At 38.2% G+C, this 27,362-nt stretch overlaps 1 long non-coding RNA gene across 1 annotated transcript in view; it reads left to right on the forward strand.

Moving 5' to 3' along the window:
• LOC141748385 (uncharacterized) overlaps nt 1-18,405 on the forward strand; it is a 56,112-nt gene extending 37,707 nt beyond the window's left edge. The window contains exon 3 of the long non-coding RNA XR_012588976.1: nt 18,209-18,405. This is a non-coding gene — a long non-coding RNA (uncharacterized LOC141748385). The remainder of the gene's footprint in view (nt 1-18,208) is intronic.
• The last annotated feature ends 8,957 nt before the right edge of the window (nt 18,406-27,362 follow it).

Genomic DNA, 27,362 nt, shown 5'->3' on the forward strand with positions numbered 1-27,362 from the left:
AATGGAACCATCTTATACCTTGGCCAAATGGGTTGTTGGAGAAGGGCCAAGGCATGTTTGATATATAGATAGGGTGCTTTTTTCCCTTTTTTTTTTCCATTTCTATTTTATCATAGAAATTAAATGCTGTGGGGAATTTTCTCTTACCTTAATTCCGCATCTCTGATTATGAGCAAAATAATTTTGCCGTGCTTGGCTTCACTGAATTGTGTAGTCCAGAGTATTTATTAACCAGTATTTAGTGCTAGGGTACATTTTTGGATCACTAACTGCAAGAAGTCCAGGATAATGAAGAAATGTGCTAGGCCCAAATCCATCAGCAAGCCTTGTTGAATCAAAGCATAAATCTCAGATATCTATACGTACGTGAGCCGAAATCAAAATTAACCAGAATAGGCTCCTGTTAAAGTAAACTACTAACTTACACTCTAGGAAAAAGATGACAGTGTAGTAGGTGTTTCTTATTTTCCTTCATCTCCATTTCAAAGACAATAAAACCAGTTAGTAAAAGAGGGATGAAAAAAATGTAGGCATGTACAGTGCTTCTACATCTGACAGTATAGTGAGGTCCTGGATTCATAATGCTCTTCTACATGAGGTCCTCCACTGACTGCAATTTGCACGCACCCAATTAGGCCATTGCTAAGAAAACAGTGTTCATGGTTCCAATTTCTGTTTAATTTTTACTTTTCAGCTGAAATCGGTGAAAAGTTGAGAATATTTCAAATCAAGAACTTTAATACAGCACAGATTTAGCTTGTCTCATCCGTTAGGTCTTCTGGATTCCTTAAACAGTTAGATTTTGCAAACTTGATCCTCTACTGAAAATATCAAAGATTATTTTTACTTGGAGAAAAATGGATGGGCAAGGAGTGCAATTGATTGAGATGAATTCTCATTAAGGCCCCTGTCATCTGTTTGAGGAGAGGGGTAAAAGGCAATTACACATCATGTTAAACTTTGCAGATGCTTCTTTTGTGGGAAAGAAAAGTAGAAAAGAGAGTATTCAGATTATTTTGAATATTTTAAGCATGAAACATTCTGCCGCATTTAACAAGTGATCAATGTTTTAAGATTCTCTTTGGAATGAATCCATATTGGTCTCCATCCAAAGTTACCGACAGTAGTCCTGATTCAATTCTAGTAATGGTAAGATAGGCTTGTCACATAGATGTAGAAGCTTATTTAATAAAACACTGGACAAAGAAAAAAAGAGGCAAAAGCAATGTGTAAAGGTTTTAAAAGACATAGTTCAATTTTTGCTTCACTGTGGTATACTCTATAGTAACATAGAGCGTGTTTATTTGCATCTTTAAATAAAATAATCCAAACAATGCTATGCTTTCCTATGTTGGGAGTTAAACTGGCTCTGCCAGCTCAGCTTTAAATAAGAGCAAAGCAGTCTGGAAAGTATCTTTACATGTGCTAGCAACTCCCAAAGAAAATCGCTCTAGCTAAGAATTGCGTAATACCATAGCTCTACCATGCCACCTCCTCTGTGCTGTAAGGTTAGTAAGCCACGTGGCCAGGCTTAAATTCCTACCAAGAGTGTACCTGAAATGTAAGGAAATTCTAACTTGGCTGAATAACTCTGGTCAAGTTTAGAAGCCTTGAGGAACTCAAAGGAACGTATTAGATATTGGAATCCTGTCCCTCAGTTGCTTTAGCCATTAGGTGAAGACTACATCATAAGTCTTGTCGATATTGCAATAGCCTTCACATGTCTGCTCTGAATTCATTAATGGTACTCAGAAATTTTCTAGTCTTGACTTACTGCTTGAATTGAAGTGGATAAAATCTATTTCCTGCATTTTCCTTTGAATATACCATTGCAGATATGCCTATTATGCAATTTTTAAGGAATGTTCCCAGTTCTGCTGAAAACAGGGAATATTGCCAGTTCTCTAGTCTACCATGAATCTTCCAATGGTTGTTCTTTTCAGTGCTCTGGCTCTTAATTTGATGTGTCAGTATGTAGTTACGCTTCTTACTTCAGAAAAAAACCAACATTAAAAGCATCTCAAGTGAATCTACATACTTAAAAGACATGAAAAGAGTCATACTTGCATGTGCCTGGTATATGCATATATAGATATATGTAATACGTAGAGCTATTTGAACCCCAGCACACAAACCTAATAGTACTGTTAAGAAAATTAATAACATACAGTTGTGGTCTGAGTCATAGAGTCTTTATGTTTTTATTTTCAGTAATAATCTATTTAAGTATCTCCATGTTCCTGAGAGCTCATGTTTTATTCATTTAGTCAGTAAGAATCATTTTCTTTATATGAACAGTGATCCAAAACCAGCCTGGCTTAGCAAAGATTTTTGTTACTGGTTTTGTGGACATCATTCTTCCACTGCTGTGTGGAGGTGGCGTGTGTGTTGGTGTTTTTTCTAGTAAGTATGTAGTTATCGTGCAGTCTTGTCAGAGTGTTAATAGGATTATTTGCAATCATATCTGAACAAATGGACCTAAGCACAGAGGGGCACCTTTGCTCTCCTCTTATAGGCACTCCATAGGAGTAAGAACCTAGTTAAACAAATTCAGCATCAGCATCAAGTCTAAGGTCATTCTAAGTGCAATTAATAAATATACTATGGTTTTTATGAGGAAAGAAGTGTGTAAATGCACGTCAAGTGAAATGGGTCTAGACAGAGAAGAAGGAGTAGGGTAGCCAGTACAGGCAAAATGTGGATGAAATTGTGACTGGTAGGGGGGCTTTATTTAAAAAGTAATGTTGGGAAATGTTGGGTTGACTTGCTTGCTCGTATGTACTGCCACAGTCACACCTGATACTGCAACTTCCCTACCAGAGAGAAGACTTCCAGCAAAATGTAGCAGGAACATGCAGTTGCTGGGGAGAATAACCCCAAGGTATCACCTACAGTTCTCCTTGCTCCTGCATAGCATAGAAGTGCAAATTTAAAACTTTTTAGCAAATGTGTAGCTCAACAGAATTTTGTTTTCTCAGTGATATTCCAATTGCTATTATTGAGATGGAGGGGGCTTCTGCTTTGTTTATTTGTTTCAATAGCAATAAAAAAGCCATTGCTGCTTGCTTTCCTCTCTTCATTAACACATCAGGTTTTGACTTCCCTAGTGAGAAAGCAGACGATATGCCAAGATGAGTTTCTAAATGTCTGTTCCAGCACTGGGCTCTGCTGGACTCTTACTTAAGCTGTACTTAAAAGGTACAAATTGCTTTCACTTGAATATACAGCTTGAAACTTTTTCAACAACATTCAAATGGCTTCCTGAGCCTGATAACACATCAGCTTATATCAATTTTGCACATGTGCCCTTTCACTTCCTCCTAATGTATATGAAAATATTTGAGAACAGAATACAGAGATACATCTTGTTTCCAGGATTTTCTTACATCCTGATACTGAAAGTGATTAAATCTTCAAATAGTGGGTTATGACATATCTGTCCAGCCAGAATTCATTTCACAGTAAAATTTTTGAGTGAAAATGATGCTTCTTGAAAGAATTTGGGGAGATATCCTTCCACAAAAGTTAGGGTGAGGAAGAGTAACAAAAACATACAAATCATATAATGATAGCTTCTGCTTATCAAAACCACCGGATTTCTGAAAGCTTTAAGCCAGAGTAAAAGTGTTTGGAAGCAAGAGATTAAAATAGCTGCAAGTTCAGCTGTCTTTTTAAAGAAACAGATGGATATGTTTTTCAAAGTACCTTATTTCAAATATATCTCTATATATATGTACTATGACAGTAGTGTAAAGCCAGGGCATGCTCCTGATGCTCTATATCTGAGTAAGGACCCTGCCCTAAGTGAATGTGTAAATACAGGGGTATTAAGTAGAAATTCTGTTCAACCCAGAGTCATATATGAATTGTGTAACAAAGGCAGTTTTTTCTTATGCTTGATGGCCATTAACTTTTGAAAAGCCTCTTCATCCGGTAGCCCCATTGTGACATTTATAGTATATTTTCAACAGGACTCACCCTCGAAGAGTAGCCATTTAAGCTTTTTTGAAAATCTGCCTGCTTTTGATGCCTAAATGCAGAGTGTTCTGTTGTGTCAATCTGCTCCATCCTGTTCACAGAATAACGTTTCATTTAATAACACTACAATTTTGATATCAAATTACAATGACTTAAGAAGTTCTTAAAAAAAAAAAAATACTAAAAGCCTTCCAGAAATTCTAGTCCTAAAGTGTCCTCTCTTCTGCTCCCATGTTGGTACTAGCTGTTGATTTGTGCGGGATGAAGGGCAGTTCTTTTTCTTGCTGTCACACTGATGAAGAAAGTCAGAATGTTGACACTTCATCTGAAAATCCCATCTAAAATTATTCCATTTTTGAAATGGGTCCCAGGGCTTGGAAGCTGGATTGGCAATGAGAAGCACAAGACTTATTGTCAGACCCTTGGAAAGCTCAAAGAATTTAGCTTTTCACATGTGATTTACTGTCTGATCAATCAGGAGGTTCACTTTTTTCTACGAAGTTCCTGAGTGAGCTTTGTAGATGAGCTGCTGTAGGGTGATGATCTGTGAACTGTTAAAAATGCATGTAAACTTTCCCTTGAACAGGCTCATGTCAATGTATTTTTCAAAATGGAATAGTTTATGCAATCACAGACAGGCATATCTTTGCCTCTCTGTGTCTTTATAACCTGTCTCCATCAGTGTACCAGCATGTTGGTATAAAAATTGGTAGCATTTTAAGTATTCATTGGATTGCAGATAAGAACCAGAGGACTTCTGTCATTATAACTGGCATTGGCACTGTAGGATCAGGTACCAACTGTCTGCCTCTAAGCAGTCTGTAATTCTAAGGAGGGCAATTTTCTTTCTCTATCATTTGTATCATGATGAAAAAAGTAAATTGGGTATTGCAAGGTAGTTACAATAATTTTCTGAACCCTATCAAAGTAAATGATTGAATGAGCATCAGTTCAGTAGGTAGCCCAAGAACCCAGTGAGACTTCCTACTTCTGAGAAGTAAGGACAATTAGACTCTGCCAGTTCTTCCTGTTTCCTTCATTATCATACCTCTTCAGGTCTTAATCTATGTTAGATTTTAGTTTTGAAGCCCAAGAAAGATAAAAGAAAAAAGGATAAGAGAGGGAAGCTTTCCAAAAAGGAAAAGAACAGGAGGAGAAATGATACCTGTCTGAACCAGATAGGAAGGGACAGCTGAGCAGATGACCATTCAAATGTCAAGTATTAGAGACCTTAACCTTCTGTGAAGTTGGTGAAGTGGCGTAGCTTCTTGGTGTTTCCGTTCCCTTACCTTCAGTATCCTTATCCCCACGTACCCTACATAATGGTTGGAGACTTCAGTGTTGCACAGGTAAAGATGAGCCTTAAAATTGTGATGTGGACAGACTTGTATAGAAAGTGGCCATAAAAAAAACTGTAAGTAGGTTACTGTAAATAAGGTTAATATTAGCTGTGTGTGGTCATTGAGGCTATGAAGGGAATGATGAAATGCTCTTAGTTATGGCACAGTTCTAGCAGAGACTTAAACCATCCTGATCTGAAATAAGGGAAGAATGAGGTTTGTTGTATCAGCTAAAAAGAAGAGCAGCCAAATTGTGTTCCTCTTCAAGGACACTGTGATCAAATCCTCAAGCAGGGAAATTATCTTGGTAGTAGTATGCTGAGTGATCATTAGCACAAGAAGTTAGAGTTTGTAGAGCTTCCAGGGGCAACGATTTCTTAGTAACAGCCTCTTGTGTTCTCTTTCCCATGGAGAAGCCTAAATGCTGAATTCATCAGTGCTGAAAGTAACCCGTTTCTTCCTTCATTTATTTCTGATCTTCCTTCTCTCCCCTTTCCCCTTCAAAACAAAAACACTGAACCTCATAATCTTTGTTTCAAGAAATTAACAAGTTCAAACACAATAATAATACTAATGATAAGTAAATAATTATCTGTGTTTGCCATTCTGGAAGGGTGAAGACTGCCATGTAAATAAGTTAACACAATAGAACTCGACTCAGTCGCTGAAATCAGCGGGCAGATCGCTATTGGTTTCGCTGCTCTCCAGATGAGACCTCGGGCGCCGTAATTACATACCATATCACTGACTGCCTTTTCTCCTGCTGCTAATTGTTACTTCTTGGATAGCTGAATACTTAATAGGGAAGAAGATCAACACCATGTTGTATTGTATCCCTTTAAATTTTTTGTCGTTGTTCTTTTCCATTTGGAATAAAAGACGTGGCTGTTGGCAGTGAGATTTGTAATGTCACATCCAAATAAGCGAGGTCTGGCAGAATAGCTGTGCCGTTGCATGGTATAAGAAATCATGTGCTTCAGCTGATGTAGAAGTCTAAGAAGGCATGAAAAACTGATATAGTATCAATATATGTTGACAAATAATGCTTTCTGAACATAATTCAGGAAAGGAGTCTAGATGCATCAACAGAAAAAATTTCTGCTGGCATGTGCTGTATTTCCACAAGAGGGCTGTCAGTGTAGCTGTAGTGATAGCAAAGCTGTGCTCCACTACAAGAGAACACCTTCATGTAACTGGGGTCGCATATAAAGCCATGTGCTGGATTAGACTCCCTGGATGGGGAAGCAGAAACTCACTTCTATCACTACAATATAATTATCTCATGAAGTCTTACTAATATACTGTAAGAGACCGACTATCAGCAGTGCCAGACGGGACATACCTTGCCTGTCTCTGCATCTCTCCCCTAACACCTGCCTTCTGCTCCCTTCCCATCTCCGCTTTTCTCAGTTAAGAAGAGATATTCTTGACTGCTCTTTTTTTGATTCCTTATTTGAAAATAAATTAAGCTCATTACATTTCATCCATTATCTGCAACAAACATTTAAGACTGACGAATGCTCACGGTCCAAAATTGTTGAGAACCACTGAACTAGATATTCTGTTCAAAATTCCTCCTGAACAGAACAATTTTGCTCTGAATGGTTGATTCGTCTTTAATACTGAACTTTTGAAGCTAATTCAAACATACTTGTTAGGAATTTCCATTCCAGTGTTACGCCGTGTTGGGTTTGCTCCTTTTGTGGTTAAGGCTTTCCTTGCTCCTCTTAGGCTTTTGCATGCAATCATGGAACGCGACCACAAGAGGTCAACAGTGACACGTAACCGCTAATATCCCCTTATTTATACGCATGAAATACATTATAATAGAAATACATAGCCAAACTAGATTTTCCGTTTGTTTTAGATAAGATTTTCTCGTTTTCACAAAAATAATGATAATAAACTTGTTAACAATCTCTTTTTCTAAACATGTTTGAATGATGATTATCTAGTATTATTTCTAGAACATTTATTTGCTGTTTGCTTTTAAACAAAAACCAAGTTATCAAAAACTAAGTAAATTGCCTAGAAATAGATGTTTTTCCCAAATGACACGATTGTCTTTACTCATATAATAATAAAATAGACCTGCATTCATTGTGTGAAATTTGTTAGCATATCCAGGAATGTGCACATTTACTCGTATACCTAGGCACTGCACTGACCTTATATTGTTCCTCGGTGCAGCTCTGCAGATCCCTAGGTGTGTTCTCCTGAGGTTCAGAGTGCAACTATCTACGTCCCTGTTCATAACTCCAGCCAGCACAAACTGTATGTTTGGGGTCTGTATTTTGTGCCCCTGTTACTTAGCACCTTCGGTACCACTTAGCCCTGGGACTCCTTGCAGATATATGCAAATATATTTCACTGACCTGTTGAAGTGGCATGTTGACTTCCTTCTTAAAAATTTTATCTGTTGTGTAGGGCTAAGGCTTACCAGCTGATCACTGTATGGCAGCTTTTACTGCAGCTATTTGCATTGATATAAAGGAAACATGTACATGTGCCCACCATTTACTTTATTGGCACCTGAACTTCACTCATTCACTGTCTGTGCAACTGGAAATTGTATTTTTTCTTCACAACCTTTTTTTATCGTTCTATGTTTCATAATCAGCTTCTCTTTAAAAATCAGATTAACACCTCAGAAGTAACAGTTTTCAAAAGAGAAAAGGTTCATCATGGTCGTTTGTGATGAAGGGAAGCAGAGGTCGGCAATGTGCAGCATTCTTGTCTGTTCATCTAAAATGGACTCACGCAAATTGCAGATTGCATTCTCATTAGCAGCCCACGCTTCTCTGAATGAAGGTAACGTACCAAAGTTTTAATGGGCACCAGTTGTGTTTCATGCTCATTATAGTAGCATAGTAGACAATGGAAAGTTTATTGCAATACTTTCCACCTGAATGGCACTAGTATGATATTAACTAATGTAACTAGTAGTTGCTTTTGCATTTTTAGTCGTTTTGCATGCACAGGTAACACAGAAAGTTACTTTTAGGTTCTAAAAAGGAAAAGGTTCTGGTGTACGTGCGTTCAGAAGCTTTAAAAATAGAGGAGGCCTTGAATAAAGAAAGTTCAATTAAAGGAAGTCATTTCCAAATATAATTGATAATTTTTAAGTAAATGTGGCCTTGTAACAGAATGCAGATGGCAAACCCACTATCCAGCCGACCCCAGGGTGTGATCGAGAAACAAGCAGGAGGTGCAATACATTCTATTAATTATTTTCACTGCTACAGTTGTTCGCTATATAATACAGGTCAACGGGGGTTAGCCTGAAGCTTCTCCTAATATATTAGTAAATAAATTTGAACAGATTTTAATTTGCTAATGGAAAGGTCTGAGCCAGTTGCAAATAAGAGTGGAGCTACTTTGTCTTGCTCATTACTATGCAACATGGCTGCTCCCAGCCATTCATACAAAATGTTACATTTCCATAAAGCACAGTGTAATTTGTCACAGGGAGAAGAAAAAAAAAAAAAAAGAACACAACTCTGTAAACTATATTAGATTAAAGATAAATGTGTATCATGGAGCAATCATTCTTATGGAGTCTGTAGGATAATTACATGTTGAACACCTGCCTCTGAAGGCTTGCCAAATAATCCAGCATGGTATCTTTGTAATACTTCTGTTTCAGTGAGGAAAAAAAAAAAAAGAGGTATATGCTATTTCCAAAGGATATAAACAAGAGCGAGCCTTTTTTTCACTTGCCTCCTAATGATTTCTCACCCTGTTTTGAAGCCTTGCTACGCCCCTGTTCCAACACACACGGCTCCCAGTACTGCGCATTCACACAATTGTAACGCGGCACCAGCTGCATGCACTGTTTGTTTCTCACTCTTTTTCTTCTCATAATAACAATCCCAAGGGTGTGGGTTTTTTTTTTTCCCCATAACTCCTTTGTAAACATTTGTAAATAATATCATTTTACAGATGCAGAAACCGAGGCATAGAGGTCTGTGTCTTGCCCAAGGTCTAGGTTGGTAGTAGCAAAACTGGGAAAAGAGGTGAAATTTCCAAGCCTAGTAGCATTGTCTTGGTTTTCCTGCCCCTTCCTTTACATTGCTTAGAATGGGACTGCTGCAAGCTGAGAGAATGACCACTATTTTTAAACACTGACAGCTGATTTGGAGGTATAGGCACTATACTGCTGACAGGTGTTTTAGCCCAGCAATGCTACCTTGTTGCTTCAATTCACTGTTTGTGCACCACAGCTATGGCACCTGTCCTCAATCTCAAAATTTTTTAAACTAGATCATGAAGCTTCACTCATGTACATCACTAGTTCAGTTGCTTTAACATCTCCCCCTCTATTGTAAATTTTAAAACTTAAGTTGGCCTGGTTTTCCAATCCATTCTTTCCACGTTAATGAGATAAACAAGGCTCTATAAATGCTAGAGTGATCAGAAAAGCTGCTGTCGTTGATGCTTTCTTAAGACAGGCTTCTAAAAAGGAGAAGGACAATTTCTTGTCTAGGAAGTTTTATACAGACAGGCATTTGAGGGTTCATAAGTTGGCAGCTTGAAATGTATGTCCTTAAATTGTATTTGCCTTAACTGCACACAGAACGTTTCTTGCCATCAACCGTTTTCTCCGTGTTTAAAGTCTTGCTTGGTTTTCGTGGGTGTGTGTTTTTGTGGGGGTAAGGTTTCTGTGGTTTGGTTTTGTTTTAATGGCCTCCTGGTTTTAAATATTCCACCTGTTTGTATTACTCAGATGTATGAGGTGACAGGAAGGGCTGTTAATGTTTAAACCTTTGCCATTTTCACCTCTTCTTCTCTCTTTTGTGATGCAAGAAGTGGCACTCGATTTTAAAATGGGCACAAATGAAGAAGCATCTAAGGATTAGTCCCTTAATTACAATAATCCTTAAAGGATTATTCAGAGATTGGCCCTTACTAAAGTTTTAAACTTAGCCATGCATTTTAAATCAGGAGCAGACTGATCTCTGGTCCAGCAACAAAAGAGAGGGTTCAGGTTTGAGCATTGTTTGCATAAATATGTTTAGGTTGAGAAAATAGTCTACCTCAGACAACACAACTACTGATGCATGTTCTGTTTGTTACTGGTAAACTGCTTGCCCAGCGAATCTGAACATTTTACAACAACAACTTAAGGCAAACTTATAACTTATTAAAGTTTATAACTTATGCCTAATTGCCATAGAAAAGCCTCAAATAAGCAAACAGAAAGGGAAGCTCCCTGGCTGCTAAGGTCAATGGCATGACTTTTCAGGCAAATTCCTTTCTACCATTCCAAATCCTTGAATATGAGAAGCAGGTAAAGTCCTGAGGGGTTTTTTTTTGGTCATGTGGTTTCCTACAATCCAGACGTTTCAGTTGCTGATTTCAGTAAACTACAGATTAAAAGAAAAGATCTTGCAAACCTTCTAAATCACAGTGCCAACTTCGCTGACTGGACCAGCCTGGATGATGGCAGCAAGAAACATTTACAGGACTTCCACGAGCAATGGACTTCATACATATTAATTAATTAAGACTCCATATTTTTCATGCTGAGGGTGGTGAAACACTGGCCCAGGTTGCCCAGGGAGGTGGTAGATGCCCCATCACTGGAAACATTCGAGGTCAGTTTGGACGGGGCTCTGAGCAACCTGATGTGGTTGAAGATGTCCCCGCTTATTGTAGGGGGAGTGGACTAGATGACCTTTAAAGGTCCCTTCCAACCCAAACTATTCTATGAAAACAACTCAGTCTGTATTGTCCTTCACAAAATGCTATTCCCAACCAAAATGAGGGAGCAGAGAATAATAGTAAACATCCTCAAGTATTGAAACTAATTTTCCTATTCAGATTAATGTTCTGCCAGGATTCTCTTCATATGCTGCCCTGCGTTATGCCAGAGAATTTTTCTGCGTTTATTTCCACCCAGGAATGTCTTTGCCTCCAAAAGAAATTGTACTGTCCCTTTGTAGTTGCTGAATACAGCTACAGTTATTATAGAGCAGCTTAACCTGAGGGCTGTGTATCTACAATTTTAATAACTTCATTGTACAGGAGCAGTTTATATTTTAGAGGACTTTCTATTTCCATTTCTCTGCAGTATTTATGGGCAAACCAGTGCAAAGAAAGACAGCCACCGTAAAGTTTCTAAAGTGTCATTGTTATATCTCAGTTCAATAAAACAGTTATATGAAAATTGAACACCAACAAGTATTGAGGGGAGCAAAATTAATTTCAAGACTATGTTAAATATTAAGCTTATAAATTATTGTGTTCAGAAATGATCCTGAGAGCTGTATCTCCAATGGAAACGAATCATTGTACGATCAGAACTTTTTAATCACTAAGCTTGTTAAATTCTGAACACCGTGCCTACGCACTTGTTCTGCTGCAATCTTGATTAGTTTTCTGCTGCTTTGATTACCTCTTTTGAAAGCTTGCATGAAGAGGTTAGAAGCCAAGAATAGCAATAAAAATTAAAAACAAAATCTACACAGCTGAAGCTCAAGTATTTGGGTTTGTAACTACGATAAATATTTTATTACACATTAGATAGCGGGTGAATTATTTTGCTGAGAATAGAAATTATTAGTTTGAATGTGTCAATGTAACACATTGGATACTCTTTCCTACATTATTCCACAATAAATACTCATTAGAAATACAGTGCTAAAACACTGACATGATTTTTGTGAAAGTATTAGAAGTTACTTATATTTTTGGCTTGTATACAGGGTAATAAAGGATTTTATGCTGGGTAGTAAAGGAATTGCCTTTACTTATATTGCTCAAATCTTAAGAATGAAAGCAGTTGCTTTGGTAATAAGCTTGAAGAAAGTTCTTTTGAAAATTAGTTACACATCAGCTACTTACTTAGGATAAAATTTCATTCATTGATTCTTGAGACTAAGGAAGAATAATCCACACATCCACAAGGAAATCTGCATTCTAGAGAGCATTTCCCCTACACGTTGCAGGAATCTAGAGGAAGTATGTGGGAAAGGCAACAAGCTTTTAAAAGCAAAACTTATTTTAAATGTCCTTGAAAGCTATACAGTAAAATTCTGAAGACTTTTACTGTGTTATTGTATGCACGTAAAAAATTAGTGGCATATATCTTTCCCTTATATAATTAAAGAAAAATGCAATCTTAAGGCAACCTTACATTGCTTTCAAAATCAGATCATGGTCATGTCTTTTGCTACAGAAATGCTTTGCTTTCTAATGTCAACACACAAATATTCAAATCAAGTTAAAATATATTTACTATGATTATTTTTTGAAAAAGCAAATTACTTGAAATTCACTCATTTTCATCATTTTCTTGTATGTGTACCTAAAATGTATTGCTTCATTTTAAGCAAAAGATGTGGGGTGAATTTTTAAAACAATTAAAATTGCTTATCTTTTTTTTTATCAAAACTTTTTATATAAGAGGTCTTCTTGCACTAAAATTATATTTATGGGCATGGTTTAAAGAGCTTTCTTTCACTACCCAGTTTTCTTCTTGTTAGAAGCATTGTCCGTCCATCCAGTTTCTGCATTAACACTAGATTAGAAAAGAGAAGTAAATAAAAACACATCATTTAAATGGGGTGACAGGGAATGGTGTGGATCTGAGCGTTGGGGTGGTTCTGAGGTTTCTGGCATTGTTTGGGAATCCAGATTACATTACTCATCCCAGCTGCTCACCTGGCAGGAGACGCGCGCAGGCTCCTCAGTGAGCTGCAGACTCGCACCGGTTTGCATAAAGGTGTTCAGAAGCAGAGTCGAGTCAGCAGTGCGCTGCTCGAACAGGCCACATCGAATACCATGAAGGGTCAGCAGTGATTTTAGGACTGGCTCAGCCCTCCGCACCTGTTTGGAAGAAGAGGTAATACTAGTAGCTGCAGACATTGCTACACAGGATGCTGTCCACCTATGTTAAATGGAGACTTTGGGTTAAGGCTTATCTGTAAGTAGTTGTTCCTTATCAGCTGCTGTAAATCAACTGTATCTGTCCACATGTTGCAATAATTATTCTGAACAAGAACAAGTAGTTCCAGTAGCAGTAGAATGTCTACTTACATTTCCAGTGTGAAATGCTGTGGGAAATCTTTGATGTCTGTAAAAGATGACGGCTGATCTCTCAGTGGGGAATAAGGTGTGGTCTTTTTTCGCTGGCTGTCTTCATCAATGAAAGCTGAGAAATGTAGAACATCTGAGAATTCTGCAACTGTGTCAGATTTGTCTGAACTTTGAGAGTAGGAAGTGAACTGACTGATCGCTTTTCTCTAGCCTTTTCCGTCTCACGCACACCTCCACAGACAGCACACTTGACCTGAAGATTTATTTCTTGAGGAAAGCAGGCTAAAACCAAGATAGCAGGAAGTGGATAAGATCAAGAATTTCCATTTTCCAAACAAGTAAAGAAGTTTCTGTTGTCAGACAACCATTTTGAGACATCAGAGAAAAAAAATGCAAAATTTAGTGGCTCTGTTAAGTGCGTATATCTTTCTTGGGTATGGCACTGATTTGGGACAGGGAGACAAACTTTATTTCCTGCTTTGCTGTGTGTCTCCTGGCAAACCACATCACCTCCGTGTGCCCGTGCCCCTACTTTGCCTGTCTTCCATAGGCCATAGGCTCTTCACAACAGAATCTTTCTCATACTGTTTGATTGTGCAGCATCCATCACAATAGGATTTTGATTTTGGCCGGAAAATCTTTTTAAAAATCTATTGTAATACTAGTAATGATAAGAAATAACATGGAATATGTAGCTCCCTAGGACTAGAATAAGAGGTTACTACAAATTCGCTACATTCAGATATGCATGTCATTTGCAAATTGACAGAATACAAATAACGTTTTTCCTGCACTCCCTGACCTATTTTCTAATCTGCTTCTGCTTTCAGAAAAGACATAATAACTGTCTTATTTTTACTCACCTTTCTGACCTTGCTTCATCTGTGCTATTCCTTTTGTCCTCAACAAATCAGCTTTGGTATTGAGAATGACTCCTTAAAGAGGGGACATGTCCTGAATGTGTTGCTTTTTCATTCCAGGCTGTCTGTGGGTGTGTGTGTCTCCATCCCCTTGTCTACTGTGACAATTAATTACTTTTTTTGTCATCTGACAGCAGAAATATCAATGTCAGTATTCATAGGATTGATATCCTTTAATGCCTCTCTTAATTTTCACTATAGCTGTTAATTGTCACCGGACTACTCAGCTTTTTGTAGGAAGACCATTTACTGTGATGAACACCTCATTATCTCCTGGCACTGTCCTAAACATTGTGTGCCAGTTTCCTCTAAAATTTAACTCGTGATCCAGGAATGCCCATATGATACCTAGGACATTAGAGGGTGAAAATGCCCTGAGATGATTCCTAAGATGACCATCAGTGGTAAGAGATGGACTGCCTTTGTGCAATGGGAGGATGCACCCTTTTGTTTCAGTAGTCCTGTTTTGAGTTTTAACTTCTGGAGAAATAATATTGTTTTCCTGGCTTACTGTCCCAGTCTTTCTTATTTTTTGTTTCATTTAAATATTTTCAAGTTTATTTTTTTAATTCCAGAATGCTACTCATTGACTCCTTGCTTGGGTGCCAGAACAGAAGGGTGTGAGCAGGCCAGAAAAGATTCTAACTGAATTTTCATATCAAAGTTAGAGTCTTGAAGTACTCCAAGTGCTGGCTGTAAATCATTTCCCATGAGGTTGTTTGCTTAGTGAAAATAGCAAAAACCTGGAATGATGTCCCACTCTGACCTCAATGCAAAAGATGGAGGAGAACTGGTGCTAAGTTAACTCTTATTCTTGTGGTGATCAGAGCTGGGGGGGGAGGGGGGACATATTTTAAAGTAATTTTAATGTGGGTGTCACAATTTTTAAGGAATTTCTAACTACCACTCATCTTTTGAAATCTTGGCCTTATTCATCTAAAAAGCACCCATGGGTTTATCCCTGGTCAGGTGTAGGCATTTGAGTGGTACTTCCAAACTGGTGGACTACAAACCCATTTCAAACCACGAGTTTATACGTTAGCCCATAATCCTATCCAGTCCTACGTGCAGCAGCCTGATTTGAGCTGTTATCACCTAAAAGAGCAAGTGGATGTAGTGTGTGAGTGTCACTGTTTGCGTGTGTAGATACAGGTGCTACTTGTCACAGATTAAAAACACTGGAGAGCAATGAAGGGAATATTCCCCAGTTTTCACAGGAGAGTTGAGAAAAATTAAAGAAATATCACCAAAGTGACTTAATAGCTGCCTCAAGATGTGATGCCATGTATTACACTTAGATGAGGCACGTTACTGCAGGTGACACTTGAAATTATTTCTGTGAGCAAAAAATTTAGGGGGTTTGGTGCTGGCCTGCCTCACTCCATCAGCCCTGCCACTGCCCATGTTATCCTCAAGTGGAAAGTTAATGCCACTGATGCATAATCCATGAAACATTTGCACATCATTTCAGAAAGTAAGACCATCAAGAAGTTCATGTTAAGTAGACTGCTCCATTCAAGAACAAAGTCACATAAAGCACCAACTATTCATTCAATATAAACACTTAAGACAGGAGGCAAAAGTGCTACAGAAAAGCATGTTTTGGCACAAGCAGCTGTAGCCACATTTTTCATTTCATCTTTCACCCAAACCTTTATCATCAGTGCGAGTACTATTCAACTGTTACAGGAGATCGACTCTTTCCTGATAATGTTTTTTCAGCCTCTTTGCTGATGTCAAGAACACTAAGCTGCTATATCTCTCTATTGCACCTTGAAGGCCAATAAAGGCTTGAAGTCAGCCTCTTCTGAAAAAAACAAAACATACACATTTAAAGAATCTTTTATTTTAAAATGGACTCTGCTGTATTAGTCACTGTAGATGCCTCAACTTAGCTCTCCATTTATTTACAGTGGGATTTTTATTTTACTTTCCTGTGCTAAATCAAGTAAAGGAAGGAACTTACAAAAGGCTACATAGCTCAGGGTTTCACGGAGTTTTAGTTTCTACATTGGCTGTGGTTATCATCTGTAGGGGATAAACACTGTACTGAAGTAGAATGACAAGAAATTATCTGAAATGCCATTATGTGCATCTGATCATCCAATAACTTAGGTACCATATCTGTTTCTGGGAAAGCCAATATTCCTACACAGAAACTAAGCTGTGTTCCACCCTCTGCCCCCAAACAACCCATAAAATAGGCAGAAGTCAGCTTGGTCTTTTGAAGTGTTTTATTCACCAACAGTCCCTTCTTGTTGCTCCATTTTTCAAATGGAGACTGATACCCTTTCCCCATAGTGTCATGGCAAAGAGAAATGGAGGTTGTGCAAGCACTCTCATACTCCAGATTTACAGTAAACTTAGTGTGAATTGCTTTGCTGAATTAGTTATCACCTTTCTTCGGTTTTGCCCTGAGTCATTCATGTTTTCTTAAAATAGTTTGATAGATGTGAAAGAAGGCCCATCTCAAAGGCAGAAGTCAAGAAGAACGAGAGTCAACTGCCTAGAAAAGGAGTCATCAAAGCAGTTGGATGGACATCATCTTTCAAAAAGTGTTTTTCCCATTACTCTCTTAAAAAAGAGTTGGGTGAAATTCAGTGCAATCCTTAAGCTGCCTTTCCTGTACGTATTACCTCAGCTCTGGCCCTAGGTCAGCAGTGCTTGAAAAATCCTCACTTGTTAGAGGCTGTGCAGTGCCCTGTATCAAAAAAGCTGGTGTTCCCAGTTCAGTCCTTAATGGACAGGTGTTCACAGCACAAAACCCTCCATTACAATTCGCCCTAATTAGCACCTTTATCAGCAGCCTCCCCAGAGAGGCCAGAGAATGAACGGGCTTGGAAACTGAGCCGCCAGCCCGGCTCATCGCTAGAGGTGAGCCCTCCAGGTCAAGGTTGAGGGGCAGCGTGAGGAAGCTTTGCTGCTACTGCCTGGGCTCTAGCTGCTCCGTGAATAGAGGACTTCAGTCTCAGGACTGTCAATCTGGCACCTTTCAAAAGCGCTAAATTCACTTAATTAACAGACAGGAAAAAATAGCCTTCCCTAGCAACTCTTGCATCAAATGGCACTTATGTTACCTTATATTCTGAGCACCTAACCCTATTAGCATTGCATTGTGTGTTTCTGTTGGAGTGCCTTTATGTACGCACCAATCTTAACATATACACTAATGTATACTGGGAGATTTAGCAGCATTTTAAATTAAACTGACGTTATCAAGTAGAATTTATGGCTTTTTTTTATTTTATTTTCCATTATCTGTTATACCCTCTTAATTTCAAGAAGAGCATTTTTCCCATGTTAATATTACTTTTTTCCATGCAATTAAATCACTTTCTCCTTTGAATTTCATGCTTTCCCTGATCATTTTGTCCTTTCTTCTTTTTTTTCCGTTGGCACAAGGCAACATTTTGCATTGCTGTGTTCTCGTGATAGCTCAGTCTATTGTCTGTTAACTCTACAACACAGCAAAACCCTCATATGCCTAGTTTTCTTTCCAGAGAGATTCAGGATATGCGAATTTGTACAATAACGTAATACAGAGATAGAAATTATCTATTTTTGCCCTGTCCTGAGTGTGATTGTTCAGAGTTGCGCAATTCCTAGGGCTACAGACGTAGCTTTATGGCATGAATGAGTCTGCACTTTACAAATGTGTTTTAACAGTATTCTGTAGGTAAGTGGAGTTTTCCTGGTACAAAACTCTCCTTTCTCAGAAATCTCTTAATACAGTCTCTTAATACTGTTCTAAATTTCTATATTTATTCCAGCAGATAATGTTTCCCAATGATAGTGTGCTGACTCTTCAGGTAGGATTAGATAATCGTGCTCTGAATTAGGTATCGATTAATAACTAAGCTATACATAGCAACTTTCTTTTCCCTCTTAGAACATCCTTTCACATCTCCATTTTTGTTTCCCTTCTTATAGCTCTTTCTGGATGATCAAGACCGTGCCAGTAAAGAAGCACCCAGAAAGGAACCAGTGAGGTCTTTCTCAGCTGCCTGTGACCTCTGTGTAGTCACTGTCTCTTTCTCTTAGATGAAAATCTGGAAAAATACATTCTCAGCTCTGAAAGTTTTAGGTGAAAACTACTCTGAATATACAAAGTAATTTTGTGAGGCTGTGTGGTCTAGGCAGTAGGCATTCTATGAGTTAAGATTTACTGTGCATATGTGTATCTGTGTTTTTCCTTCTCTAGCGTCTCTTTATCGAGAAGTTCAATTGGAAGTTCTGTGGATCAGGAAATCTTTTGCTGTCTGTTTGTACAGAGTCTGACATAAAAGACTCCAGGGTCACCCAGACCACAGTGCTGTGCAGTCCAAATTAGTCTAGTAGAACACCGAAGTATTCCAGATGAGTTGCAAAATATCTGCTCCCCACCTTTCTTTGTGTAAGGAACCCAAGCTGGCTGCTTACAGGTGTATTGTACCAAAACCTCAGACATTCTTTTCTGAGCAGTGACAGCTGTAGGGGGTTTTCCTTCAAGAAAGCAAGGTTATCTTCCAGATATTTGTGATACATTATCTTAAAGGTGACAGGGTAATACTTTTCTCAGTGAAGCTGCTTGCGGTTGTGGCCAAAAAGCAATCAATTTTTTGCACTATTCCCTTCAAGTGCTCTTTCAAAAATTACATGTAGTTATTTGGGACATGTGGCCAGATCATTTAAAACACAAGCCAGGTTTGAACTGTTCGTTCAAATTAGAGCATTGTCTTAATTCAGAAACAACAGAGAAATAAGGAAGAGGAATACAAACAGGAGGGAGAAGATGAAACATGTAAGGCTGCTAACAGAGCTGAGTGAAAGCTTTTTATTCTTAAGATTGGATTTCAGCTAATATTTCCTGTACTTTGTGTTTCTCCTATGATGTATCATGTTTTAATTCATCACAAATAAAGCAACTGGCACCTGGCTAAAATCAATGGATTAGCACTGCTAACCTACACCCATCTGTTGTATTCGTACACAATTTTTCATCTGTCTGCAAGCAAATGTGCTGATTACCTTTATTACTAAGGCTATAATTGTTGTTCGGAGTGGACATGTGAAGTGACATTAGTCTTTCATGCTCACTTTTGTGCCTGCATTGCAGCCAGTAGTCTCCAACACGCATTTCTGCCCAAACCGTCCTGGCTCAGGAGCGACTTGCTTTGCCTGGTGCTGAATGAATGAATGAATGGATGAATGAATGAATGAATGAATGAAAAGTGGCTGTGCTGGAGGTTGGGTGTTGTTGCTCCCCAGGGCCATTTCCCAACAACACACATTGTTTCTACCTGCAGTACCTAACACATATCAGAGATCTTGAGGGAAAATCACAACCAATATAAGGTACGTTGATTTTACTGAGTAATAAACCTAGGTGTGCCAGCATTGACCCTCAATGAGTCAACTCTGGGACCAACTGGACCTAATTAGATTCTGATCGTATTTTCTTTAATGACCTGTCTTCCTTTTTATTTTTTTTTTCCTTTCCCTTAGAAAATCTGGTTTACATTAATTAATCTGGTGTAAAAGTTCTATTTATTTTTAAGCAATGGTACCAAACTGTAGGAATATACTGTCACTGTTACAACCCACTTCCTTCTCTGGGAATTTATACACCAGAGAGGCTTCAGTACTAAGAACAAAATTCTTTGAATTATGTTGTAAAATACTTGTTAGTGAATTTTAGTTAGTGAATCATTCCTGAGTTGATTCCAAGGCTTCCCAGTTTTACTTGGTATTTTGTCAGTATTGTTCAGTAAACGGCCATCAAGAGTTTGTTCTGAAATTTGCCTTGGCTACCCGCTTATGTTCCAGTTTTGTAGACGATTATGTCAGCAATATGTCTTTTGTCACAAGGCCGGGCGACAGCAACATTTACATTTGCAAGAGAATGATCAATGAGCTCTGAGTAGCATGCAACAGGTTTCCAGAACTCCCCATCACTGGCACATTTTCAGGGGAGGCAGCCAGTCTACCTGTCTTCCCCGGCAGCAGGAGGAAGTATGCATGCCCTGCAGCAAGAAGAGATTTCCTGCTGTCCCAGGCATTTTCCCTTCCAGGCACAGCAGGATTCCTGCGGAAAGGTTACAGGCAGGACTTCAGCGGAAAGTAAAGCTCCCTCTTCTAAGATTAGTCTTTTTGCAAGAAGCCCCTTAAATTATCTTCGGTTGCTCAGAGACTTTTCCTCTCATCCCTCATTGCTTCTATTATTTATTGTATATGTTGTATACAAACGTGTCGTGGTCCAAATCTCCACTGTGCTGTTCCCTTTGCCCCCAATATTCCTTCTGGTTACTTACTGTTCGCAGTTCTCTCCTTTCTCCTGTCTTCAGTTTATCCTAGTAGATAATAGCACTATGAGTTAAGGAAATAAAATATAGCGCTCAATTGAAAACATCACTACAGTAACTTTAAAACATAGTGAGTCTAAAATAGAGCAAAATTTGCTGAAGACTTGATGGAATGTCACGAAAAGTCTCAAAATAAGTACGTAATTAGGCAAAGAATGCAAAAAGCACTTTCATGACATGTTTGGAGAACAGTTAATGAACAAAACAAAGCAGACACAGTAGTGATTAAATTTTATGTGTAATATTGAACCAAAAGTATGTTGATAGGAAAACTGGGGAATTATCTGATAGATATTTCCAAACACATCATCTATTACCTAAGTATCTGTGAAAAAACAAGTCGTAAATGTACTGCAACAACATTAGAGGTATTACGTATCTTTTGTTTTAGGCTATTTTCTAAATTGTGTTTCTGTGAGACTAATTGAGAGCAATCTGGACTCAATACCATCAATCATTTTAAGCACTTTATTGTGGTTAATATTTTTGTTTGTTCATTTTTAACTTAATTTGTGCTTGATGTAATTCTGTGATTCTAAAAGGTAAATAATATAATAATCAAACAATAACGTCCAGATAACTCATTTATTCCTACACATGAAATTCATGTAACTGATGATTTTAGCAAACGGATGCCTTGTATAAAACTGGGTATTGTGAGCAAACACTCTTCTAGCAATAAGCACAGGTCTGGGCATTGCAGACCTTGAGAGTTAGCTCTAGCTGCACCACGTACTTGATAAAATCTAAGCTCACTATAGATACTTAACCCCACTGTACAAAGCAGGACATAGTTTTATTCCTAAATGAGTTGTACCAGCTTGTACCAGGTTATCAGTACCAAAAGCTAACTGGTTTCTCTGGGTATTAGCTTTCCTCAGCACCAAAGACAGGCTTCTGTAGGAGTCTCTGTTGGTCCATTCATTTCACCACTGCAACTTTCAGTAAATTGGGAATGAATTTGGTAGCACAGGATATGTGCATGTTAAATCAAAACTGTATACTGCAATTTAGGGAAAAAGGGGATTCTGATTTATCTCCAGTAGAAGGACTAGCAGAATTCAACAGACTTGCGCATGTTGCTTTCAAATGCGATTTTTTTTTTTCTTTAGAGCAGAGCAGTAAGTTAACGCATTAACTGAATTTTACAACTCTGGAAATTATTAGAACTTTTCTTTAAAGCAGCAAAGTCTAAGAGTGACCAATAAAAGATATGGGGTCTGATCAGCTGGAATTGCATACAACTTTGATACCGTAGAAACCCAAGAAATGAGAATTTTATGCCTGCTCTGGGCTTCTTTTGGACTGAAATTGGATGCATTCTTCGATCAAATGGGTCCCAAAAGAAGAAATATGTATATGGTTCTGATAAAACAGCTTATTTTTAAGTCATATTTATGAATGTGAGTCCACAACTGAAAACAAGGCTGTGCTGTAGGAATGAAGACACATATTTAACATAAAGTCAGAATAGGTTTCTGAAAATAAGAGATTGTTAAAGTTATGGTGAACATGTGCAAATTGCAAAATATCAGCAAGTCTTCTCTGCTGCAAACTGATCTAAAGCAGCTTTCCTGTTTCCCCAGCAACCTTGAGCAATGCTAGCTTGTTTCTTTGGAAGTAAATTAAATGTGACTTTCAAGTAGTTCATTATTTCAGTAGCCACAATGCCTTTCAGAAGCAAGGACATTCGATAAATCATATTAGGATTTGCTGCAGTTCTGAAGAGAGGCAGATAAAGGATTTTTGCAGAAATAGTTTTCAAATCTAGTAAATTTTTTAGAAATTACAAAACTTATGTTTCTACTGATACAGGGAAAAAAAGAATAAAACATATTTCTCGTGTAAAGAAAGCTAAATGTTGTTTGGTGCTGCACTGAAAGCTGGCATGTCCTGCTTCACCTGCATACAGCCAGTGCAGACGCGTACAGCCCCTAGATACAGCGCCTCTTGAATTGTGTAGCTTGAAACCTCTGCAGAAGGGCTTTAACAGAATGCCCACACCCAGCCCAGGCTGTGCAGTGTTCGGTAGCCGGCATACTGAGAAATCCACAGCCTTTTCCGTGACCCAACCTGTATACGTATCTCTGAACTATAACATCATACTCTTCAGAATGTCTATGATACACAAAAATGGGTATAAGATTTCTGTACTAATTTGTAGGTTGCTTCTGACGGCAGTGCTAGAAGAAAGATATGTATGAAATATGGAGTATACAGATGGAGCTACCACTACGCAGTACCGCTACAACAGGCAGACGTTCTCCTAGTGACTTTCACAGGCAGAAGCCTTTCAATTTGATGACTACATATTTTTTAATTTGGACTTCAGGTTTACACTATGTGAATATATTGCTTTGCCTGTCCACTTGAGTTTCCACCAATCTGTAACTGCTGCAAGTCAAACCAGTGCTTTTTTCAGTTTGTTTCAAATTTGACTATGACTGTTTTGCTTCAGGTCTGGTACGGAGTTCAACAGAACTTCAGGACATCAGTTCTGATTTAGCTTTAGGTTGGGGAAAAAAAAAACAAACCTGAAGATTCAAACTGGGTTTTGCTTGGTTTCACTGGTTCACATTTGTATTGATTTTCAGAAAGTTAACAGAATCATCCTGGTAGAATCATCTGTCAAGCAACCAAAGCACTCAGCTTTGGTGCTCTATTTTAGTGGAAAAGGCGGCTGTTAGAAACTAAACCATTTTCAGGGGGTTGGGTTGTTTGGGTTTTTTTTCCCCAAAAAATGGGTTTGGTGAAAAGAGTTTATGGTAAATACGTTTTTTAAAAGAAGACAAAAAACTGTCATAGAAACAAGGTATTTTTTACCAACAGAAGTCTGTGTAATAAGAAAGCTATTTTCCACTGAAAGCAGTTTCAAGGAAATTAGCTTATTGTCAAACTGGTGTGGATCATGACTGTTCCTAGCTGAGCTGATCACGCTAGACATGTTATTTCAGTTAGTTCAGGACATACGGTATTGCTATTCACAAAGACCTTGAATGGAAAGAACCACAGTAGGGAATGGAGCATCCATTACATCATACAGCACAGAATACTAGATCTCCCATCATCATAATTCATTACTTTTCAAAAAAGTTTACTGGGCTGGACTCTTGCTCTGTGTGATTACAAGAGCTGTTTTAGTAAGAATCATCATCATCGGTATATTTTCCAAAATGTGCTTTGTCTAGAAGACATGAAACAGGAACTGAGAGAGTCTTATACGCATGAATTTTCTGTTTCAACATACTTAGGTAAGAAATTTCACAGTTATCAACATGCCTTTTTTTTCATAAATAACTTCCTTTTCCTTCATAAGAAATACAATTTTTGAAAAGACTGAGAAATGTTTACATAAAAAATGAAATAAAACATCCCAAAGTCACCTAAAGATTTGAACTAAACTGCGTATTTTTCAGATTATTGATGTGTAAAGATTTACAAGTGTTAAAATTTCCATCTCATTTGGGAAAAAATGTTGAAATATCAAACTGCAATGAGAGAGTAAAACAATTTGCCCTGCAGAATGATCAGTCAGCTGGTAAGTTAGCTGATCAGTTAGCGACTGCTGGGCCGTGTGTTGCCTATTAGTTCAGCACAACAAATGAACCTGCACAAAACTAATTTCTCCAGATTCACCTTTACAGTCCCTGCTGTCTACAGACACGGGTAACTCCATTTAACATTTCATAATAGTGGGTTTGGCCATTCCCCTCTTGAAAACCATTAAGCTATGCTTAGTATCTGCTACCACCATTTAGGAGTTAGGAGATGGGCTGAGAAAATACTGCCGTGCCTTCAGCTCATGCCTTATAAATGCATCCAGTTCAGAGGTATGCACGTGTGTGATGCACCTCCTAACTGTCATCCCATTTCAAGTCCAAACATTGAAACTGTGTCCTAAAAAGAGAAGGAGGTTCCAGAAAAAGATAATGCGACTGCCTCACCTTCAGCTCCCACAGATAAAGGGCAGCCCTTCAGGTGTTCAGACAATGCCGGCACCTTCTCCCAAAGAAAGTCACTCCAGCCCCTGCAATACAGCTCATCGATAAGAAATGTCTGCACTTTTTCTTGGTTGCACATGTTTGGAGCTGAGATACCAGGTGAAGGTAAATCTCATTCTGACACATGGTAGCTCAAACAGCCATGTTGCCAAATGCACTTAACTAGTGAAAGCCCAGTCGTGGGAAGCCCAAGGGAAGAAGGCCCTCTCCAAATTGCACTGTCAAATGGCAGTTGGATGGCAGCAGATCCTCCCCCCTCCCTCCCTCACCCTCACCCAGAAACCTCAAGTCTGGCGGTGTCCCTGGGTATGAATATTTTTTTGTAGTGTTATAAGTGATTGCTTGTGGCATCTTATAGTCTTATCTCAGCTTGTGCAGCCCCCTCATGAATATTCTGTACATATAGAAGAGTTTTCTATATCATTGCCCATTAACAAGGAGGATAATCACTCATTCAGTTATCAAGAAGTCAGTGAAGGCCTTTCCTTGAGCCCTTAGTGCAAAGAATCATGGGACATCAAAGGAGGTTAAATGTGGCTGACATTACGATCATTACTTTTTTTCTGTGTAATTACTGTATTATAATAAAGTTGATCTAAGATAAGGAAAAGGGGTATTACAGTCTTTTAGAGCTAAAAGACCATATTAGTGACTCTTTACCTTTTTTAGGCATGGGACAAAATGCATATTTCAACTGATACATATAAATGAGCATTCTTTCACTAAAACCACAGTAAGGTCACAAGTGTACACACAAATGATATATTATTACAGAATTGCTTTTAGGAGAAGTTAATCCAATGTAAATGCAAAAGGGGAGGGGAAGGTATAATGACGTATCATTAGTAAAAACAGCAACACTGAATTTTAGGTTCAGGCTGAAAAGTGGCTTTTTAAATCTCTAGAGAATTTGAACTTTTTCATAATACATTGGTGATTTTTACCTGCCTTTTCCTAGCTGTTCCATCACAATTTAGTTGTGCTTTCAAAAGAGAGTGCACTAAATGCATTCATACACATTGGCGGAACTCTGTATTTACAAAAGCAACTTGCCCTGTGCAAATGGTACCAATGTAATACCAAACTGGCTCGTTTACTCTTCTTCTGCCGGTTCTGGATGTTACCAACACTACAGCAGAGCTAATGAAACTAGCTGACTGTATCCACTTAGGATTTTAACACAAAATCAAGTTTTCTTTAAATTTCTTTGCTTGACCCCAAAAAGGAGCAATAGTATCTAGCTGCAGAAACATCACCATTGCTACAGCTTTTCCTACTGTAAAGCTGAAAAAGGGCCATCAAAAGAGAAGAGAAACATACTGTTTCTGGCATAAAGCAATCTCGTTTAGCCAAAGTGAAAAATATCTCTTGTTTTGGAACCTGCAGTTTTCAATTGTTAGCTCTAGGGTCTTTCCAAGTTATCCTGCTTTTTATCTGCAGGAAATGTTTCAACTTTGTTGTGCCTGTTTTTGACTTTTTTTTTTTCTTGTGAATGACTATTTGAGTAGAAACTCATGTTTTAAAGTATAAAGTTTGAACTCGCTTTGCAGTATTTCCCTATTTCACAGGCTTTAAGAAATTGCCACAGGATTTTGTTTCTTGTATGTCTCTTACATCTAGCATATTTTTCAGTTTATTTCGGAAAATAGTAGACTGCTGATTTCATGAGTCACCTGATGCAGTTGTCCGCTGCCCATCTTTAAGAGTGTTCTCTAGGGCACGTAGGTTATACCTGATTTCTTCATACACAATGCCTGCCAGCAGCAATTTTCAGTGTGTAAAATCTGTTCATAATTGAGGGAGAGAAATATGCAAGTTATTAAAGCCATACCTGACTAGGAAAGCTTTCAGGAGGAACAGAGTAAAAAAAATTGTGAATATTTCCTAGCAAATATGGCAGTCTTTCTTAAACAGGGATCAATGGCATATAGTAACTCGGGTGCCATGATACCAGAAACAATATTAAATTTCAAGTCTGAGGAAATGATGAAGTGAGGCAAACAAAAAAAGTCAGAGACAACCTGAAGTTGCCCAAGTTGACTGCTTAACTTGTAGTAACTTGGGACAATACACGTACTGTTTCATTACACCTCTACAAGTAGAGGAGCCTCATCTGAGAGAGGTAAGTCACACGTTGTCCCCTTTCCCTCCGTGGGTAACCTCAGAGAGGCACTCCTTTTAGGGCATGGGAGTGCTTCACTGCCCCTGCTATTACCTTAGGGGAGTAATTTATAGAGTTTGAAGTTCAGTAGACTGTCTGCTCACAGTCTCTATACGCTTGCTGAGTGTAGTTTTACCTTCTTGGTTAGCTGTCCCCAAAATGCTTTATTCAATTTCCCAGGTTTTTAAATATTTTTTTCACAAGCTTTTACTTTTGGTTCTTAATCTTCTTTTCCAGTTTCTAGTCTACCATTTGTGATATTAAATAACTCACCACATGAACTAGAGAAATCACTATTCATTATTTTTCACATAAAAAAAAACACAATCAAAAAAACCCTTCAGTAAGGTAGCAAGACCATAGATAAGTAAAGCAATATTTAGTAAACAGAGCAGGAAAAAAACCCATAACAATATTGAAAAGAATGAGTCAAAAGTCTCAGCTATGTCACCTCTTCCAGGAGCTACTGGGATAAAATGCAAAATTTGATTAGGTCAGTTGGCAGGCAGATTGAGCACCCCTATACAAATAATTTCTGTTCTTAAAATATGCCATAATCAAATTTCATAACTATCTGCAAC

The sequence above is a fragment of the Larus michahellis genome, chromosome 9 (genome assembly GCF_964199755.1).
Source record: "Larus michahellis chromosome 9, bLarMic1.1, whole genome shotgun sequence".
In the NCBI taxonomy this organism is placed as follows: Eukaryota; Metazoa; Chordata; class Aves; order Charadriiformes; family Laridae; genus Larus; species Larus michahellis.